Source organism: Apis laboriosa, unplaced genomic scaffold, assembly GCF_014066325.1.
Source record: "Apis laboriosa isolate Shangri-la unplaced genomic scaffold, ASM1406632v1 scaffold1321_cov151, whole genome shotgun sequence".
NCBI lineage: Eukaryota > Metazoa > Arthropoda > Insecta > Hymenoptera > Apidae > Apis > Apis laboriosa.
The window spans coordinates 2,597,703-2,618,531 of NW_025221248.1; the positions used below are offsets into that span (position 1 = coordinate 2,597,703).

The 20,829-nt window shown below is 39.6% G+C and overlaps 1 protein-coding gene across 2 annotated transcripts in view; it reads right to left on the reverse strand.

Annotated features, from left to right (window-relative positions):
• The window catches only part of LOC122720791 (rho GTPase-activating protein 7), a 330,364-nt gene that overhangs the window by 304,324 nt on the left and 5,211 nt on the right, over window positions 1–20,829 (reverse strand). The window lies entirely within an intron of this gene.

A 20,829-nucleotide genomic window follows, 5' to 3' on the forward strand; every position in this document is an offset into this window, starting at 1 on the left:
AGACACCAATATTCATTGTCCACGATCAATTGCAAATCGATGAAATCGAATGAGACGAATTGTTAATTGTACGCGCGCGCGAAATACGATAATCGCATGGAAACAGAGGTTTTAAAGAGGTTTCATCTCATCTGGAAAATCAATTTATTCGTCAAAATCATCCTCGACGATGCCATGGCCGCGTTTACGACACATCGAAGTATATTAATCGCACGTCGAATTTTAAGGGGCGCATAAACACGATCGCGGTACATATCCTTTTTCCTTCTCGGCAAAGCGCGGCTCGTAACGCTTTGGAAACGTGCCATTACATTAAGGACAGTTCCCTCTGTAACGGAATCGATAATAATATCCGTACAGGACAGACGCGTGGATACGTGCTCTCTATTATTAGCAACGCGACACCGCATATTATCCAGCGTTCTTTCGGTCCAAAGATACCGTGGGCGCCGCGAGCTTTTTTTCGCTTGTGCAAATAGTTTCGGCGCGGCGCATAAATCGGCCAAAACGCATTCCCCCTTCTTTTTTTCTCCCGTCAATTACTTTAGTTGCAAGCGAGTTTTTCCGACATCTGCCTCGCGTTTGATCTCAACGCCCGAAATAGTTCGCTTCCTCTTCGGGATCGACAAGCACGTTCGCCCTCTCGAGTTTCGTTATTGATCGAGAACGATGGAATTTCGAGAAAAGATGAGTTACAAAAGACGTTTCGTCTTATCGATCAATGAAGAGATCTTGAGATCTTGCGAGATCTCGTCTCGTTTGAAATATCAAATTCACATGTCAATGAGTTTAATAAATAAATATTAAGCATTCGACTCGATTAACTCATCAACTCGAGCGCAAAAATCAATGTCACGAGCTGGAAAAATTATTTCTAATCAGACAAGTTCCAACAACTTAATTGATAAATAAAATTCCACTTCTACTTAATTAGCACTCGACTCAAATCTTACCCAACCAGCGCCAATTTTTAATCAAACACCGTTGCAACCAACTAATAAATAAAATTCCATCCAAATTAAAAATCCATTTAATCCCCATTAGCGTCGTCCAATTTCAAATCTCAAATCAAATCAACGCAAAGTTTAAAAAAATCAATGTGACGGAAAACTTTCCATCCGAGATCGAATCATGGCACGATCCGTGAACATTAAGGAAAATATCCCAACGACGTGGCGAGAGCCACGCTAATGACAGCGCAGGGGGGAAAAATGTGAGGCCACCGCCGTGGAAACCGGATCATAATGCAGCGCCGTAGACCAGGCATAGAGAAGAATAACTCTCTCCCTCCTCGAGAGGGGAGCTTCGTTCCACGCGACGAAATACGCGAGAAGCTTGTAAGCGCCGTGGAACCGCCGAAGCTGCTCTTATCGGTCGGATTTACGATTTCGATTAGCACGTGGCCAGCGTGGCCGCCTTCCTGGTGGCGTGGAGGCACTAAAAACAATTATCGCCCGATATATTCGCCGGACGAGCGGCGAGGAAGACTTGGCGAGTAACGTCTCGTTTCAGTCCGGTTTCGAGAGAGGCGTTTCAAACTCCCAAGGGACTCCCAGCCTTCCGTGCCACGCATTGTGTGCAGTTTATCTTTGCGGCCGGTGAGGCCACCAGGAAAGCCTCGACAAGTTACGTAAGGTTAATTGCGGTCGTTCGGCTCCGCCACCCTGCTCCGCGCCTCTCGCCAACAGGCGCGCGATGCGTGTCTCGCGTGCGTGCATCGATGCCGATCGTTATCACCAGAGACCTTGCTCGCGAGGACATTGATATTTTACGCAATCGAATCGCGTGAAAACACGGCATTGTTCCTTCTCTTTTTCGAGTTTCTCCATTTTTCCAAGCTAATCCAAGTTTGATGTTTTGTTCGAAGGAATGCGAACGTTTAATCTAATGATTGGTTCGATCTAATTTTATATTGATTGTTCGTTTCTTATTTTATGCTTGCTCGTAAATTGTTCGCGATTTGGTTTCGTTTGACGATGTCGTTTGGAAGAATTGTGTGTTTCATGGATACTAATATTGATCGAAATACTAGTATTTTAGTTTCAATGATTGCTTTTTATCTTATAGTTTCTAAATTTTTTTTGTATTACTTCGTTTAACGATGTGTTTTACGTTTCGTAGGCGATGATTTCGATATCGATCGTTTTTTAATTTCTCGATTTTCCCGAGTGTTCCGATAATTGATCGCTCTTAAGATTTCTTGAAGTTATTTTATCGAACAATCGAATGTTCGAAACAAATAGGATACCATAAAACTAACAGTCAATTGTAATCTTTCTTTCACGAGCAAAGAAATCCTTCGTTACACGGGGTTAAAAGAACAATATCGTGTTATTTTTCCCTCTGCGTGGCACGATTGTATCTCATGTATGCGTATATAAATATGGAAAAGACGTTTTGTACACTCCTCCAGGCTCGCCAGACTATCCTTCCAATAATTTGTTTTGCAAACGAGCCTTAAGGTGTGCGATAAGCATGACTGGTCGATGAAGCTTGTCACGCGGATTCTCGTCCCCTGTGTATCTCGCTTTCCTTGCTCCCTCCTGCGTCTCTCTCTCTCTCTTTCTCTCTCACTTCCGTTTTCTGCCGTGGCACGCCTTATGTGTACCAACCTGTCGAATCGGTTGCAACTCGACTTGTCCCTTCAGACGGAAGAAACAACCAGGACGGTCACCTCCCTGGCCGCAACAGATACCCATCCAACTTTTTTTTTCTTTTTTTCTTTTGTTTTTTTTTTGCGTGGGTGATTGATCGAGGACCCATACCTGTGTTTTTACTTGCTTCTTTCTGTGGCTTATTGTTCGATCGCTTTCGCGTAGACAGACTCGCGTAAAAGATGCACGAGTTTAACGATAAGGTTATGCTTGCACTTGTTCAACATCATTGTTTGCGATAATTTAAAGCCTATTTTTTCTAAAAGAAGAGAGAGAGAGAAAAAGAATCGTACACAAGATTAAGAAATACTTGAAAACCGATCGAATTACACGTCTTTGCTCTCATCGTGTACCTTCCAATAGTTTGCTCGAAAGATCGAGTCTGATAGAAATAGGAGGGGATGATATGCGGGTAGTATAGAAAAAGTAAATTCATTCCTCGAATTCATCGAAGGGGAATAGAGTCATCATGATCTACGTACTATCGTCACGTTTTATCACGTTTCCTCTTTTTTTTTCTGTCATTCTTCCTGGATGTGGGTTTCGAATGAATTTCCAGATCACACCACTGATATTACGCGTCAGAAGTCAACACGGTCGGTTCGCATTCTAATCGTGGAAAAGGGGGGGTATCTGTATCAAGGGACACGTCGTTCCAACCGTATTGCGTAACGCAATCGTCTCCGAGCGAGAGGGTTAAATAACAACGTCGTGGAATGTCAAAGTCATTTTCGACCGTTTCCATGCGTATTATTGTCACGAATAACCATTTGCCAGCCAGTGAAACTATCATCATGCAAAGCGTGACACGGCAACGAACAAGTATGACATGCGAGTCATCCTGCGGATGATAAAATTCGATTGCGCGTCAGGCCTGCATGGTTTTTTTCATTTAAAAGATTAAAAAATTCCACGCGTCGTATCGTTCATCCTGTTTGCTTCGAGTGCGATCTCTAAACGTATGTATAAAAAAAATATACGTACAAATTGAAGAAATTCCTTAAAGAAATCTCCCTTTCTCGAACGAGCGTGATTTTTCTCGAACGAAAAGACTCGAAAGAACGAAATCGATCTCGTTTCGCGACTGGACGCCCGACGAGGGTACCCCACTTTGAGAAAATAACGGAATATCTCGGCTCGAAGAAGAAGCGGAGGCGTCGAGCTCATAATGTCAGCAACACCTTTATGAGTTTAACACTCGTTAAACGTTTGTGTACATTTAGTTGAGTAATGAAAGGTACAACGAGACAGGTAGACAGGCTGCTTCCATCGAGACGGCCGTGCAGTTTGTGTGTCTCCTGCTTCGTGTAGTATTCGATCACGCGAATCACTTTGAACTTCAAACAAAAATATATAATTCGCCTCGAAACAGACATCGACTCGGGCCACGAGTTCACGATATTACTAAATAATAATTACACGAGCGATTCTAAACGGTTCTCGTATCAAAGCACCGGCAACGATGTAATTGATGAAGAGCGCGGAAGCAGTTGATCATACACCCAGCTGGATTCTTTTCTATTCGGATCGCTTCTAATCTCAATCTCGGCCATAAATTATTCAAATTACGAAACAAGCGATAACCGCGACAGCGCAACCGCGTGGTGGGAAAAGATAGGTGGCGGCGAGGGATCGAAAAAGGAAAATTGGAGGGAGAGGAGGGAATTGGGAATAGAGAGGGAAGAGGAATAATCGCTGTATCTCTCGCGTGCGAAGGATATCTCGAGGAGAGAATAAGAGGCAATAGTTTCCTCTCCTCATCGAGTGGATCCTCGATGGCGGGGCCTCGAAACTGGTTTCGGATCGCGGCGACTAATTGGAATTAAATGCACTGCTTCCCTCTAGCCGCCCTTGCTGACGCTCGAATGATAAATGCCGTGATAGCGACAATAATTAGAGGTACACGATATATCCATTCCTAAGCGAAGCTGCGCGTTCAGAGACACCTCGCCGTCACAATCGTACTTCCCAATGCCTAGTTAATCACGCGGTTTCTACGATTCCGACCGGTGTACCTTCCTACGTTAAGATAAACTTTGTTATTACATATGCGCCGCTTATGTATTGGGCATTCTTCGATGCCGTTATGCCGTCGTCCAAGAGGAGAGATCTTTCATCTGCCGATGATCGCGCGATGGGGGACGAACTCTGAAGAAGTTTTTCAAGTCGAGTTTCGATTTCTTCGACGGGATGACGCTCGTCGTTTGGGAGAATCGTGTGGACGAAAAAAGAGATTTGAATCGAGGGATTCCTTATCGTTTTGATGTAGATGAGGAAATATCGAGGCACGTCATCTCATTTTGTGGGATCAGAATATGATGTAAGAATGGTTATGTGAAACGATTTATAAAGATCTTCCTCTCTCAACCATGGTCAAAGTTCAACTATCTCTTAATTAAATATTTTTTCTAATTTATTCTTCAGTTCAAAGCTTTAAAGAACTTAAGAAATTACCAACAAATTTTTAATCTCAAGAAACCTACGAAGAGAAGAATACTATCAAACTTACAATCAATATATCCCCATATATCAATGAGTTCAAATCTAAACGCATAAATAGAATCAACCTGTCCAAATTTACCTTGTAAACTAGAAACAGTGGCAGATTAGAGGGGAACCACTCAAACAGACCAGACAGAACAAAAACAGCGGGATCGTCGAGTGAGGCGAGCAAAAAAAACTGGAGAGTTGGACAGTTGCCAGATAAAATTCAATCTCGGCCGTGATAACTTTGCACAGAGAGGGGCGTTAATCGGTGCACTACCTGATCGCAGCTCCCTCGCTGCGGGCTGTTCACGGACCGTGGCCAAGCATACGCGATTTATTTCCGCCGGTGCACCGTAATCATCGCGTCAACTCGAGTAGCACGATCCATAATGCCCACCGGTAATTACCAAGTGTGTTACGAATCGCGACACAACCGTTCCCTCCTCGCGCATTAAAGTGTCGAGGAGTAGCCGACCTGACGACCCGCGCTTCCAGTCCTTGCGGCGTGTATTCAACGATAAGGTACAAGGTGCAGATTAAGAAAGGTCAAGATCAACTTACACGCGTGATTCTTCTCTTCAGTCTATGAATGGCTGGTTTTTAGAAGCGATTCTTTTCGCCAATATTCCTGGGGAGGGAAAGAGGAAGGGTTAAACGAGTTGGCCGAGAGTAGAATAGCCTGGGTCCAAGCATATACGTACATGTACGATTCTTAACGTCGAGTGGTTGCCTAGCATCACCGACCTCTCAATAGTCGGACAACTCTTTTCCCAGTTTTCTCATTTTTGTAGATATTCTTGGCAGCGAAGAGCTACTCGACGAGGATAGCTGGTTTCCTGATTTCCTCCACATCGACATCGACGGACAAATTGTTTTCCTCCTCGTATTTCTCCTTTTGGCACACGCTCTCTTGGCAAAATATTCGAAGGACAACAGAGAGGGATCAAGAATAACCCGGACACAGAGCGAGGTATAAGTTTCTCTGACTGTTCGAGAACGGCCCGTTTCCTAGCTTTTCAACATTGTAAGGTTCTTTTTTTTCTTTCCTTTTTCTTTTTTTCGCTTTGCCGAGAGAACAGGATGTAAAAACGGGGAACGCAGCTCGGTGCTACCTTTTTGCCGCGCGTTCAACGGAATCTCTAATAAAGTCTGAGTCACGTTTGTTGGCTACCGCAACAAGAACTTGGTAAAGCACAAAGAGACTATATACACCGGCGGATGGAACATCTGATCGATCGGTAAAGCGTGACGAGGAATGCTTGAAGGAGAGGATTGTTAATGATCCTGACTCCCCCCTCTTACCTACCCCCCTCCTCCCTCCCGTATTCCACCGACTGAGCAATGTCTCGAAGTCATCCGTCTCGGTTCGTAAATATGAGTCAGCCGCTGCCAAGTGGAAAACGGAAATTCGTAACGTGTTGGCCGGGATCGCGATTATAAAACCAAGAATAAACTCGCCGTTAACAGACGAGTAATGACGATAATGCCTCGCCTTGATATTCGACCAACAATCGTCGGGATCGTCACGGTGAATTCGGTGAAACTCGTGGGATTAACGCGATAGGCAAAGATCGAAACGAGCGGAACGGCCGTATCATCCAAGTAGGTACTTCTCGGATCCACGCCTCGCCAATGCGGCGAGAAAGAGAAAGGAGAGAAGAAGAAGAAGAAGAAGACTGGAACTGCCCATTTCATGAGAGCTGTTTAGAGCCATTTAACGGCCGCTAAATACCGCGAGCATCCATACGTCCTGGGCAGCCAGGCTCTTTCCAGTTCTCGTCTCCTTCCATTGAATGTCTTGTAGCGGGTTCCTTGCCGGGAGAGAGAGGTTGCGAGGAGGCCTTGCAAGGTTACCTATCTCTTAGCGAGGTCTATGAACCGCCTTCGAGTCGACGGGCCCAACTATTACACCTATTTCCTTCTATCCGATGGCGACAATTTTTTCCACGATTTTTTCTCTCGAAAATATTTCCTATCGATGATCTACTCGGATCTATTCGTTGTTTTCGTAATTATACGCTTCTATACAGCGGATATACGACGAAAATTATAATAATTAGAGATTGGAAGAACGATAGTGGATATTTGATCGTGTTTAAAATTAATGATAGTTAATATTAATATAGTGATAAAAGACGCGAGCTACTTAGGGCATCGTTAAGTTAACTCCCTTAAGTTACAATGTTGACACGTTGCGTTACTTATTACGTCTTCATCGTTAATTGAATGTTATTACGGTGTACAACGTGTAATTATCCCGACGCGCAATTTAGAGGAATTCAGAGTATATTGAAAATACGACGTGATCGAGATGATTACATGACGAAGGTTATTACGGAGGCATGACTTACAGTTTAACTTCGTCTAAATTTACCCCCTTGAGAAGTTAATGAGAGATTTTAGGGAAGATGCGACTAGAAAACAGCGAATGGCTATTTTCACGAATAACGAATACGATGTTATCGATGTCGATTAATTTTTTAAACGTTTCAAATCGCGTTTCTGGTAATTTAAAAATTTAGATTTCTTATCCAGCAAATTGTTGATTAATTGTAATCCGACTTTGGCGAAAGATAAAATTTAAAAAAACTAAAAAAAAAAAAAAAAAAAACTTTATATTTCATAGTATCGATAAAATGATTGTCTATCTAAAATAAATATTTACGAAAAGATATCAACTTTTAATTTCAATGAATTTTTAATACGTTATCAAGATCAATCGAATAGTATTATTATGTAAACTTGATAGTTGTTCTTTAAAAAGTTATTAATTATTAACTAATTTAACCTAACATAAAGCCAATATAAAATTCAGTAATGAAATAAATTTTTGTTTGACGTCGAACAACTTATTCAATTTTTGTCAATTGACCTGATATCAAAATTAAATAAAAATACAATTAGCTATTGTATATAGCTTACTCGTAACAATAAACATGACTAAAACTAAAATCTCATCTAATCTAATCTAACTAAACCTAACAACATTACTTAAGATGATAACAACATATTAAAAAATCATTGACTAATACCGATAAGATTTCTCTAACTAATTACCAAAAATCTTTACAATTATTTGCCCAAGCTCCGCGTTAAATCGAATAATTTCCCAAATTTCCACTCAAATAAATCCTAAAACGATAAATATTTTATATCTCTCGGGAAAAATAAATTCGAACGCTTTCAAATCCATTCAAAACTTTCACGGAAACAACGTCTTCCGCTTCGTTCCTTCTTTCCAAGATCCAGGAAGGAAAGGAAGTTCACGGAAGAGAGGCTTTTCGCGTAATCCCATAACAAACGATTATCCGTAGTAATCCGGGTGGAAAAATAAACGCAGGTTTCTCCCATAATGCGAAATTAAAATGTTTCAACCGTAGAGCGGAGCCATTGCAGTAATTTAAATAAACGGCACGTCGCCCCGGCCGCAGGAGAATAAGGAAACGGTGGCGTGTCTCGAATCGGTTCAGACAGCGGTGTTTGTTTAAGCGAGGAAAAGAGCGGGGAGAGCATCCACGGGATGCGCCAAGGATTTCGTATCGTATCTCTGTTGTCCGCGCGATTAGATTCCAACTCGCGTCCTCCCTCTCTGTTCCACCCTTTAATTACCAAGTATCGCGCGGCGCCTCGACCGGCCAATGTTCCTTCGTTCCTTCGATATTCTCATAACGTCGATTGACGGTCGAAAGTCTAGCAATTGCGTGTCCCGAATGATGGCGTGGAATATGCTCGAATATGCCCCCGTTCGACTCGTTTCGAAATGTCACACGGGAGAAAAGTGCTCGTGTTCGCTCTATCGAGAAGTTTTTCATGCTTCGACAAGACAGAGTTTTGATATTTCGAACTGGCGAAAAACGTAATATATTCATTCCTATTCCCGAACAAGTTTCACGATTTCTCTCGTGAACTTCAAAGGGTCGTACAAGATCGGCAAGAATAAATAACCTAATGTTTGCATTCCTCTTTTCACGAGCGATCATTCGTTAACAGGGTGGACATTAAAGTACATTTTTCTCTCCGAAAGAAAAATAAGAATAGGGCGAAGTCACGAGCGAAATATATCACCGTCAACTGTCAACGACGATTACAATTTGTCAAAATATTTTTCTCCCTCCCTCTCCGAATATCCGAGATATCTTCTCGAAGACATCCTCATCTCCGCGAGGTGGACGAAATCAACACCACTCCTCCCTCCCCCGAGTGCCAAAGTCATCGACTGACATCGTCGTCACGTCTCGCTCGAATCGTCCCTCTTCGATGTAAAACAGAGTGTCACGCGAGAAAACACTTGGCAGCGACAAAGCGACGAGGCATCGTTGCAGAACTTCTTCCAAGCACTTTGGAACGCGGGGAACACGACGCTGAGGTGCCCTCCTCGCCTCGACCGTTAAGTAAAAGCGACACACGATACGCGGCTAAACGAGGAGATACCCCTGAATGGGTCAGGCTATCCGCGGCCGGGCGAGGAGTGGAGGAGAGCACGATGGATCGTGGAGGAAGGTGAGGCCTGGAAAAATACAATGAAGCGTGATCAGTGTGAACCATTTTGCTCGAGAAGCCGCGTGCATGCGAGGTATAAGGTGCTCTATCCTCTCGCGATCCTCCAGAGTCGCAGAACTGGTTTTACACGCGGTCGATTTCGATGTATATAAGGACGTGAGATACGGGAAGAGGGACGAGGATGAACAACGAAGAGAGAGAAATATATCGAGGATCTTTACATGAACGTACGACGCTCGCGATCCTCGCGATCCATCGATCCTCTATTTGTCTAATTAGAAGCACGAGCATTTTCTCAAGACTACACGATTCGTGCTAACTTTTCTTTTATTTATTCTCCATTACTTTTTTCCCTTAGATAGATCCTTTCACGAGCACAAATTAATTTGATCCTTGCTCGATGGCAGTTCCAGAGACTGTTCCATTTGTTTATTTTTACAACAATAACAGAAACGACGATAATTTTTAAGAAATTTTAATGGAAAGAGAATACAGTTGATCTGTTGATCCGTTAAAATCGTCCCATAAAATCCTTCAAAACGATTGTTATTCGATAATAAAATGAATAATAAATTATCGAACTTTATTTTTAATTTCTATCGCTAAAACTTTTACCCAAATCTCTGGTTAGAAAACTAATATACTATATCGAATGATGGATTAACGATGGGTTATTTATATTTCTCGAAGAATTCGCTCGAAGAGAAATTCTTCGACCTTTCCTACGATGGTAATTAATTTCGCTTTATCAGGTTGATTATTGGCTTACTTTCGAGGTCAAACAATTACGGGGAAATCGAAGTTTCGTAATTACGATTGGAAAAGCGAGATGATATCACAAAATGTCAAACATCGATGGTTTATCTTGATTTCGATAAATGCATGAGTCAACATGTTTCATTGCTATTGCTTGCAAGTTAGACGTTTTCTTTACCCGAACCCGATGCGATATGAATGTTAAATTAGATACGAGTATGCCTTCCGAGAAATCTAATTTTGCTGACGATTCTAGAAATGCAGGAAGGCCTATATCATAGTCCAAAGATTCATTTCCTATTTCACGAGAAAGATTCGAAGACCTGAATATTACGATATCATTATTCGCTTTTTATCAAAGGAAAGACTGCCCACACTTTCCAACTACCACACTTCCTGTGCTCTGAAAATCACCAAGACAACGTTTTCGCCATTATCTATACCACGTTCCAACTGCATTCGTTTTACGTCTTCCTCTTTTGTTTAATTTCATGCACGACTGCCGACAGAAAGCTTTCATTGAGACACAGCGACAATGGACCCTCGCTCTTTAATTGCCCATAATTGCTTTCAATTTCCTATACTACTTCTGTAGCGAATTACGCAAGCGACAAAGATATTCGACCAACAATCGTACGATGCTTCTTCAGACCAGTGTCTTTCAATGTGGGGAATAATTTAATATTTGGGGAATAATTAAAACGAGAAAATTGAAAATATTACGATTTCTTTTGGGAAAGATGGTCTAATTTTATTTCAAAGTAAAGAAAATAAAATTTCGAATATTTTAAATCATAAAAAAATAACAAACAAAGCTAAACAAAAGATTTTAATCCTCTGCATAAAAGGAATTATCACTCGACTTTATCGATTTTATAAAATTGGAACAAAGATTCAATGGTAAAATTAATAAATAACAAATATATTTCTTGATCACAAATGCTACTTACAATTTCCTATAAACCAATTTGTTCCTTATTAAAAATTACAACACTTAGCCCCACGTCTTTATGAAAAAGATTTATAATAGATATATCGAGATTTTCAATTTCAAAAACTACTTCCCCACTACTTTTCTAACAAAAAATGCTAACAAAAATCTTTGAAAATCAGAAATAGAAATACTTCTTCAGAAGACAAATCGAATTTTGCACGAAGCGATTAGTTCGTCCACCTTCCCCCTTCCGGACAATTTGACGATTTAAGATTTTCGCCGCTCGCTGGCGAAAGCGAGATCTCGAATCCGTAACCGCGCGCTGCCCTAAAGGGAGCGACATTTACGTGTCCCGCGAATCGTTGTTTCGATTTTGCAAGAGCCACGCGAGCCACATACGCGAACGCTCCTTTGAACGGAACTCGTTCGGCTATGTAATTCCACGTGAAAGTACATAGTAGACACGTCAGGCATAATTTTAAAGCGCGTGTTAACCGCTCTCGCGCACGCGTTCCGCGAACGATGATGAAGTATCCTTCCTAAAGTCGAACGTTTCGCCATGTCGAAATCGGCGTGCGAATAAAAATCGTGGCGGGCCCGACCCGGCCTGGAAAACAAATATGATTCACGAGAAAGTACGTATCACATCGCTCGATGAAGAAAACGTAAAAATCGGTTTCACAGTTTTACACGGTTATAATTCATCGAGCTTACATATCGGCTTAGGTGGCGATATATATTCGTTCGAAACCGTGGCGAGTATATCGAGGCGCGCTTCTTTTCTCGAAAAAGATAAATGAGACTACTTAATAATCGTCAGGTTTCGGAGTAACTTTTACTTTTGTTGTTGCAAAATTACTAAAACTCGTCTGAAATGAACTCTGACTATAAATTTGTCGTAAATATGTATAAAAGTACTACTTGAATTCTCTCTTCTGATTATGTTCGAAATTGTAATCGTTAAATTAGAAATAAATACAGGTTTAATCCTCGAATTTTCCATCGCAAGAGTTTTGATATTCCTCTGATTCGTATCAATCTTAGATTTCATTTGATTTCGATACAACGCGAAAAACGAATTAATCCTGTCGTAAGGAGGGGAAAATTAAGCTTCGTCTGTTTCTTCTGCAAATCGAGATGATCGAAAAATTCTATAAATCCGAATTATTATTAATTGTTAATACGAAGTACAATATCGGTTCGACTATCGGTATCCATCATCGGATTGAAAAAATAAACGGAACGAGCGACAACGACAAGTCGGTTCCAAACTCTTGTTGCTCGAGCACGCTCGTTAATTTTGCATCGTTTTAGTCATTGTTTCTTGCGAGGTCCGCGAACAGCCTAGCTTCCTACATAGTACCAGACTTTATTAACAGCGAATACTTCTCAAATAATAAATTACTTGGTCGAACTGACGTGTATGTACATTCAGATGCACCGCGCGCCTTCTTCTTTGTCGATAAACCTATCAGTTGAGCGTAGAATTTACAACATATTTAAACCTCATACCGCAAGCCGCTTGTTACCAGAAAGGGAAAAAGTAAAAAGTAATGAAACTAAACGGTGCGTTGCGGAGCGTTGAGTTAACGCCTTGTGAATATATACATTAAAATATTGAAATATAAACGCGACGAAACGATAGACGAATGTTATACATATATTATACATTCAATCGATTCGAAATCATTTAAGTGTTAATTACATGTTATCCATATTTCATAAGATTGCTTCATTTATCACCCCCTCCTCCTTATTTTGATGTATTTTGATACACGTCCATTTAATATCTTGTTCTACAGATTCGTAAGAGATTCCGCGCTGAGCTACAGATTTAAAACAAAAATTTCTTTCTTAAATTTTTATAGAACACGCTTTATTTAAAGATACGATATTCAGAATTTTTCTACACCTTCCTTTCTCGCGCGCGTAAAATTAAATCAACTTATACACAGTTCCTCCACGAAATATTTATCCACCGAATCTCCTTCGCGTTACGAACGTTTCGTCGAATAAAAATTTCATCGCCTCGTAACCGTATCTCTCCTCTCCACCTAAATCAAGGCCCCCGAAACCGACGCGACCGACCTCGTATTATTTTTTTATCTTCTCCTTTTCTCCCATGCTCGGCGATTAAACGCATCTGAACCGAACGTTTAGATTTTTATCGACGGGAGAAAAAATGTTCAGCAAGCATTATTGGGCTTGTATACGAAACGTTCGATCGGATAATGTGGACGCATCGCTACCAACGGATCGCGAAAGGGGGAAGCGCATTGATGTCAAGTGAATAAAGGCCGGGTTGCGCATAAATATTTCATACATCGTACTGCTAGATATACAGATGTCTGCGGCCGTACGATAAACCATTGAAAGATAGACGGAGGAGAATGCGCTTTAACCGTTCCTCAGCGTCAGTCATCGTCAGTGTTGTTCCATAAAAATTAACGGACGTCTCATTTTTGTGAGCGCAAGGAACGCGGCACTGAATATGAAATGTCGATGCGTGATATCTCCTTTTCAACCACAGTCGCCGCTGTAATAAATCATTTTTATGCAAAACTGAACGATAGGCGAGCCGTTGACCCCAATTTCCACTGAAATCACCGATCGCTTTCCAATGAATTTTGAAACCTTTTTATCGAACACGTATCTCTATTCCTACGTTAAAAACTTATTTTCAACGTAGTATCGGAAATCTACTCTGACGGAAACAATAATAACTGCACGTTTGTACATTTCGACAAACAAAAAATCCTGGGATGATAAATTAAAATTGACTTTACAGACGAAGAATGATATTTGTACGATGTAGTTGGAAGAAATATTGGAAAAAATTATTTTCCGTGGAATAATCTCGTGAATCTATCATGCTATCTATTCTGTCCACATCTATTTCTCACACAAACGAATCGAATTTGTAGAAAAATATATTAACTGCGATTGATTTTCTATATCTTATTAAACAAGAAATATTTTATACAGATATGTATGTAAATTTGGATTAATCTCGAGAGACATTGAAAATCAAATTCTCAAAAAGATTATACCAAAAAAGCAAATCGTGCAATTAATCTTCCTTGGCCAATCATATCAGAACAATCTCATATGAAATATTTCCAAAGTAAAACAGTTTGCAAAAAAAAGACACAAGTACCAATGTAATTTTCAAAAAAAAGAGAAAAACAAACTTAAACCGCATCCGAGTTGTCCAAACAACCGAAAACCCATTCCAGTTAATCTCGAGATTACAACACAGGAAAGTTTAACTGCTATCTTTCCAAGAGATCGCTTCGAAGAGAAAAAAGAAAAAAAAGAAAAGGAATAAAATAAAATCCGGATCGCACGTAAACATTTCATATATCACTCCGGTATATAACAAAGGCGGGAGGAGTGTGTGAAAGAGAAACGCGAGAGGGAGGAGGAGGAGCGAACACCGGAAAGAGCGAGGAACGATCACGGAAGGAGAAGCTTGCGCGCTCCTGGGACGGGGAAAACTTGTGCGAGATTTTACGTTGCCTCATAAACGCGGCATGTAAATCACGAGCCGGTGATGCGGTCGATTCTGCGAGAGGCGCGTAAAGGTCCGTATAAATGACAGATAGGAGGGAGGCAAGCCTGGCTTAAGGGAGAGTAGACGACTCGTAATCGACTTTGAAAGAGCTTCCTTCGCGAGATATCGACGCTTCTGAATTGGATTGACGCGCATAATTCAGGGATCGTTGGACGGCTACCGTTTCGTAAATTCTTCTTCTTCTTCTTCTTCTTCTTCCTCGAAAAGAGGCTTAGGGGTTTGTCGATGATTGCTCGTGAATGGAAGAAAATTGCCTTATCGCGTCTCTCGTTTATCGAGCTCGAAAACACTCTTCATTTCTATCTTCGTTCCTCGGTATCGATAGGTATACCAAGATTGGTAATCGGGGAGGATCGTGTTGATAATTAATACTCACGATTGTAAATACGAGACTATATAGCTTCTGTTTCTTGCTCGTTTATTTGCTTGGGTTTTTTTTTTCAACGCGATACATCAAGCGAGAAGTTCTACGAAGGTATTCAGCGTTTCCATTTAAATCGAAGAAAGTTCCATTGAAGCCACGAACATAAATCAGCGGATAGCAAATAGCTTCTCCTCTCACAATAATGCCTATTTGTGAATAGCATCGCTTGGGCTTATTCAAAAAAAGGAAAAAAAAAAATGACACCGCTGTTCTCGAGCCATTTCGAAAAAGTAATTATCGGCCGATAAACGTTTTTCCATCGAAGGGAAGCCTATTATACGCGGTGATCGCCTGACAGATATCCAACTCGGCAAACTGTTGTTTCAAACAATGTCTATCCGTAAAAGGTTTCGACATTACCAATCTGTACCACACATCACTTCCGGCGATCAGGAATAAATACTCGATTGCCATCGACACACAGAGCATACGTAATTGGTTAGGTTCAAATCGAATTTAAAGTAACTTAACGCAACACGTGGTAAGTCGGCAAGCGTTGTCACGGTTATCTGGCAAATAGGCCACGTCAGAGAAATGAGCAACACCTACACCAGGTATACCTTAGGATGAAATATAAAATTTGTTACCTTTCCGTCGATTTATACATTTTCGAATCGAGTTCTATTATCGTTTTATTTGCCGTTCAATTTGTTGTACTTCAAATTTAGAATTTCATCATATCAAAAAATTATCAGAAATAAAGAGTTGATAATTACAGAGAATGGAAAAAGCGAAACAGCTGATCCCAAAACGAATTCATAGGTATTCTACGACGAGGAAAAAGGAACATTTAGTGTCGTCCGACGTTAAAAGTTCTTTTCGATTATGGCCGGCGACACGAGGCTCGTATCGTGAATCACGATGTAGTTTTTCGCGGAGAGGAAGACCGCGAATGCCAACCACGTATTTCCACGGAACTATGGCAAAAACGAATCTCATCATTAAAAGAGCGATCCGATCGCGAATACCAGCGTAGTACGAGTGTATGAGCATTGCCTGATATTTTCACCACTGTCACATCGGATTATTTTATACGAATTCCTAAAGAGAATGTGATTATACGTACAAGTGTTTTTATACAGTCGTGTAGGTCTAGTGGATTATCTTTATCTTCGACGAACTATCGGTGGATGGATTCGATTCTATCAGATTTTATGAATGAAATTGTAAAGGAAAATATAGCAAGTAAGTACATACGTGCTGTTATAGCGTAACTGTGATATTCTTTCTCGAACCATTCGAGTTTCGTTGGTTCGAGAACTAGGTCAGCTATGAGTTGTAAAATACGCGTATACGAAGTAGAGAAAACCAAAGGTGGGAATATGTTAAACAGCTGTGCACGAGTGTGAATAGGAAAAAAGAATGGAAAACAAAGAATCATGAAATCTTAATATTAGAATATTACACGGAGATTTTAAATCGATTCTTTCTTTACGATTATCATTATATTTTATTTTTATTAAGATGCCGCATCAAAATTAACTGAAAGCAGTTTCTTCGTTTAGAATGGCAAAATTCGAGGATTACACGATAGTGATGTAAAACGTAGTAAAACGGGAATAAAACGAATGATTCTGTAAACAAAAGATGGTAGAATCTACCGGATGGCTTCCGCTAGAATCTACAAAGACTGCAACGCGGAACCAGAACATCCAAGAGGCGTAATCTACTCAAAGAATGAACGCAACACGTGTTGACCACGTGGTCTTTTGTATGCGTTTGAAAGTGCATTGCGTTCAAGCTTTATTTAACCATGAACTATTACAAAAGCGAAATAAAAGAGTAAAAATTCTCCTCTGTCCATCCTCTTAACTTTTCGAAATATTGTGAAACTATCGATCGTCTAATAATAACCATAAATATTTGAAAAACCTGATACGAGACACGCTAAAATATTGTGTAAACCGGAGAAAATTGAAATAATACTTTATAAAGACAAACGACACTCGAACTCGTTTGCTTTCCAATTATTTCAAATCGTCCATCGATCGATCGATGACCGCTGACACGTTTCCGAAAAGGGGAAAGAACATAGAAAAATCGAAATCGCGCTCTTATCACAATCTGTTACGACGACCACTCTTCCGTATAACAAACACGAATATCTATATAGACACGACGGAGTGAAAATATACGCGTATTATGTTTATTCGGAGGTGATAAACGTTCGACCGCCATTCACAACTCGGTAAGACTGTCGATCGCGCCGGAAACATCACGTAAGAGCGATTTATGACCGGAGAAATACTTTCGTGATCCCATCCGCGGTAGCTCGCACGTGTTTCCCATAAGAATTCGATCGGTCAGGGAAACCGCTATACGAGAAAAAAAAAAAAAAAAAAAAAATTAGGATCTAAAATCAGTTTCTCGCGTAAACTTTGATGAGACGTACAAGAATAGATATCTAGTAATATTTTTTATGAATATATAGAATGCGTAGAATGTGGATATGGCGTCTCTGAATGATTAAAAAAAAAAAAAAAATGAATTAAAATTGTTAGAAATACAAATATTATTTATTCGTTCTTCACCTCCACATACCTCACACTATTTATATTATTTTATCAGTTTGGTCGTATCTATTTTACTGCCTCGCATGACTGCCTATACAATAAAGATAAATCCTTCATCTTTGATCTTTTATTTACCGTGACTTGGCGCTAGTCTTTCGAAAGGCAATTCGAGAAAATTCTTGTTAATTAAAATTTGCCTAACTTTATCAGCATTCTTTTCATCGTCACCTATAATATTGTAGCTTCCTCTAATTCTTCGTCATTCGAAAATACAATGAAAAGCTTCTTTTTGAATTGAAATTTGTCTAACCTTATTATCATTATCCTGCATAATTTTATCCGAATTTAAATTTCGAATCGAATTCTACTGCAACTCGCCATTCGAAACACAAGAAGCTACGAGAAACTTTTTGAAATTTGTCTAACTCGTCCATCATTCAGCTAAAACCTTCCAACCTATGTGCGTAGCTTCCTCTAATTTCAATTTCGGAGTCGGCCTCTTTGCATCGCCATAACGGGGAACAATAGATCCCCCGACGAATGACGAAACACGGTCTATCGTTGATTAAAAGCAAGGCACGTTCGAAGAATTTGCGCATCGCCGCCGCGTGTGTTTCGACTCGCAGAAAATAGCTCGGTCCCCCGGATGGAATCTACAACCCATTGTCATGCCGGTGAATTTTTGTTTCGCAATCATTCGCGGTTAACATGACGGCAATTCGCTCTTAGCCACTCTTATGAGGCTACCTCCGTAGCGATAATGCGAGGAATACTGTGGCCGTATGTTACAATGATACCGGAACTCTTGTCGACATCGAGACCCTTTTTGTCGACCGCGTATCTGGCTCGTTCAAATGTTTGATAGATCGCGATAAATAGCGATAAATGGTGGAAAGAGAGGTCAACGGGAGCATTTCGATTTCACTCGGCAAGCTTCCATTTGACAATTGGAAATGGAGTCGAAAAACTCGGATATTAATCATTCCCTTGGCATTGATGGACAGTTGTTAAAAAAAAAAAAAAAATCAATCTTATCTCTGCGCTTTGTTACGTAACGATCCCTCCGCCTTTATTAATTTCACAACAGAAAGTTTGTAAGAGATGAATGAAAATTTACATTGGCAAATTATGTAAGGGATTGAGAAGAAAATTCAATATAGATAAAAATGCCTGTTATAAAATCAATCGAACGAATCAAATGGAGGATTTTGAAGATGATGTTCAGAGTTCGAATGTAAATTTTCTAAAGGTACAAGAAAAAAATCTGAAGGGTGAATATCGTGCAACACGAGGAAGAATCACGGTTAACTCGTGCAGATTTAATCGACAGGGGGAATTCCAAGAGGATGATGATCCTCGATGATGTCACTGCGACATTGAACGGAATCGTAATCAGGATTTCGCCTTCGAGAATCGCGCATACTCGCCGAACGAGTCGTCGGCAGATACCGATCGGCAGTTCGATAAATCGACCGATTACCAACCACTACTACCGTTTGTCGTTGCTGCGCGCTATGCAGCGACTAGCCAGCAACTCTCTTCGACTCGTTTAGAACCAACTCGCGGCTGACTGCGTTGCAAACAACGCGATTCTTTTTATTCCGTCGACAGAAGCGGTTATTTTGTAATATTTTTCAGGTTAATCCTCGATCGAGCGAAGTATCGATTGTTTTTTTTTTTTTTTCTAAAAATATTGAAATATAGCAACTGCATAAACTTCCGCGAATGATTATGATTTATCGAAGGTAAATTGATCGACTTCTCGAAGGAGAATTATTTAACTTTTGAAAAAATAAACCGGATTAATTTTTTTCTTCCCTTCAGATGAGTATCACTTCAAGGCCATAAAAAATCGTGATCGTAATTGTTAACCGTGAATCTAATGACCTAATTAAGAAGCTTTGTACAAATGGAAATATTTAATAAGATGAAATATACTTCGTCGAATTTTTCGTAATACGATAATACCAACGGCGAAATCATGTTGTGACAATGAAGGTTAATTATATGACTGCAGAATTAGAATTCGCTATTGTTCGAATAATAATGAGCGGTGTTACATAATCAACCTGACTCTTCTTAATGCAACGACAATAGTCCAAAGGTTTTCTACTGCATTTTTACATTTCAATGTTTACTTGTTTTGAAATTACTCATTTCAAGAGCCGATAATACATACGATATTTTAAATAAAATGTTTTTAATAAAATTTTATAAAATATATTTTTTGATATATAAATATATCTTATTGTTCGTGGAATTATGAATAGTTGACGTGGTTCAAAATATATCTCTACGAAATATTAAAAAATATTTAAATAAAATGAATGTTAAATGATTAAAAAAGATAAGAAATTAAAAAAGAAAAAATTTACTTATATATTTATTTCTATTTCTATTTCTAGATATTATTTCTAAATGATTCACGAATGAATTAAAGGAAATTCCAATCACTAAATATCTATGAAATATCTTGAAAGTGTTATTACTACGATATACGAAATTTTAATTTGATTTTTAAAAATTTTCATTGACAATTTTAGATAGTTATCGAAAGAATAGCTCTTAACATTTAATCAATAGTGTATATTTGTTTTATTTAATAAATAGTTGTGTCATACTCACAATTTATTACATCGATATCTTTTTTTTTCTGTCGCGGTAGTAATATTCACGTAACATCAATGTCAGATGATAACGAAGCCAATGATAAGAATGATAAAAAAGAAAAATATTCAAAATATCCTAATAAAATGATTTTATAATTTAGATTAGAATATAGAATAAATTAATACAATTATTATTTTCCACATTCAACAGAACCATGTTTGACAACTCGATATACGAAACGTATATGTCTTTTCCGAAACATTTGATAAAATCTCAGTAAACAAATATTATTCTCGTTTAAAATTTCTTCGAAAACCATCAAAACAAATGATATCTATTGTTCGCGTAAATTTTGAACCACGTCAACTATTCATAAT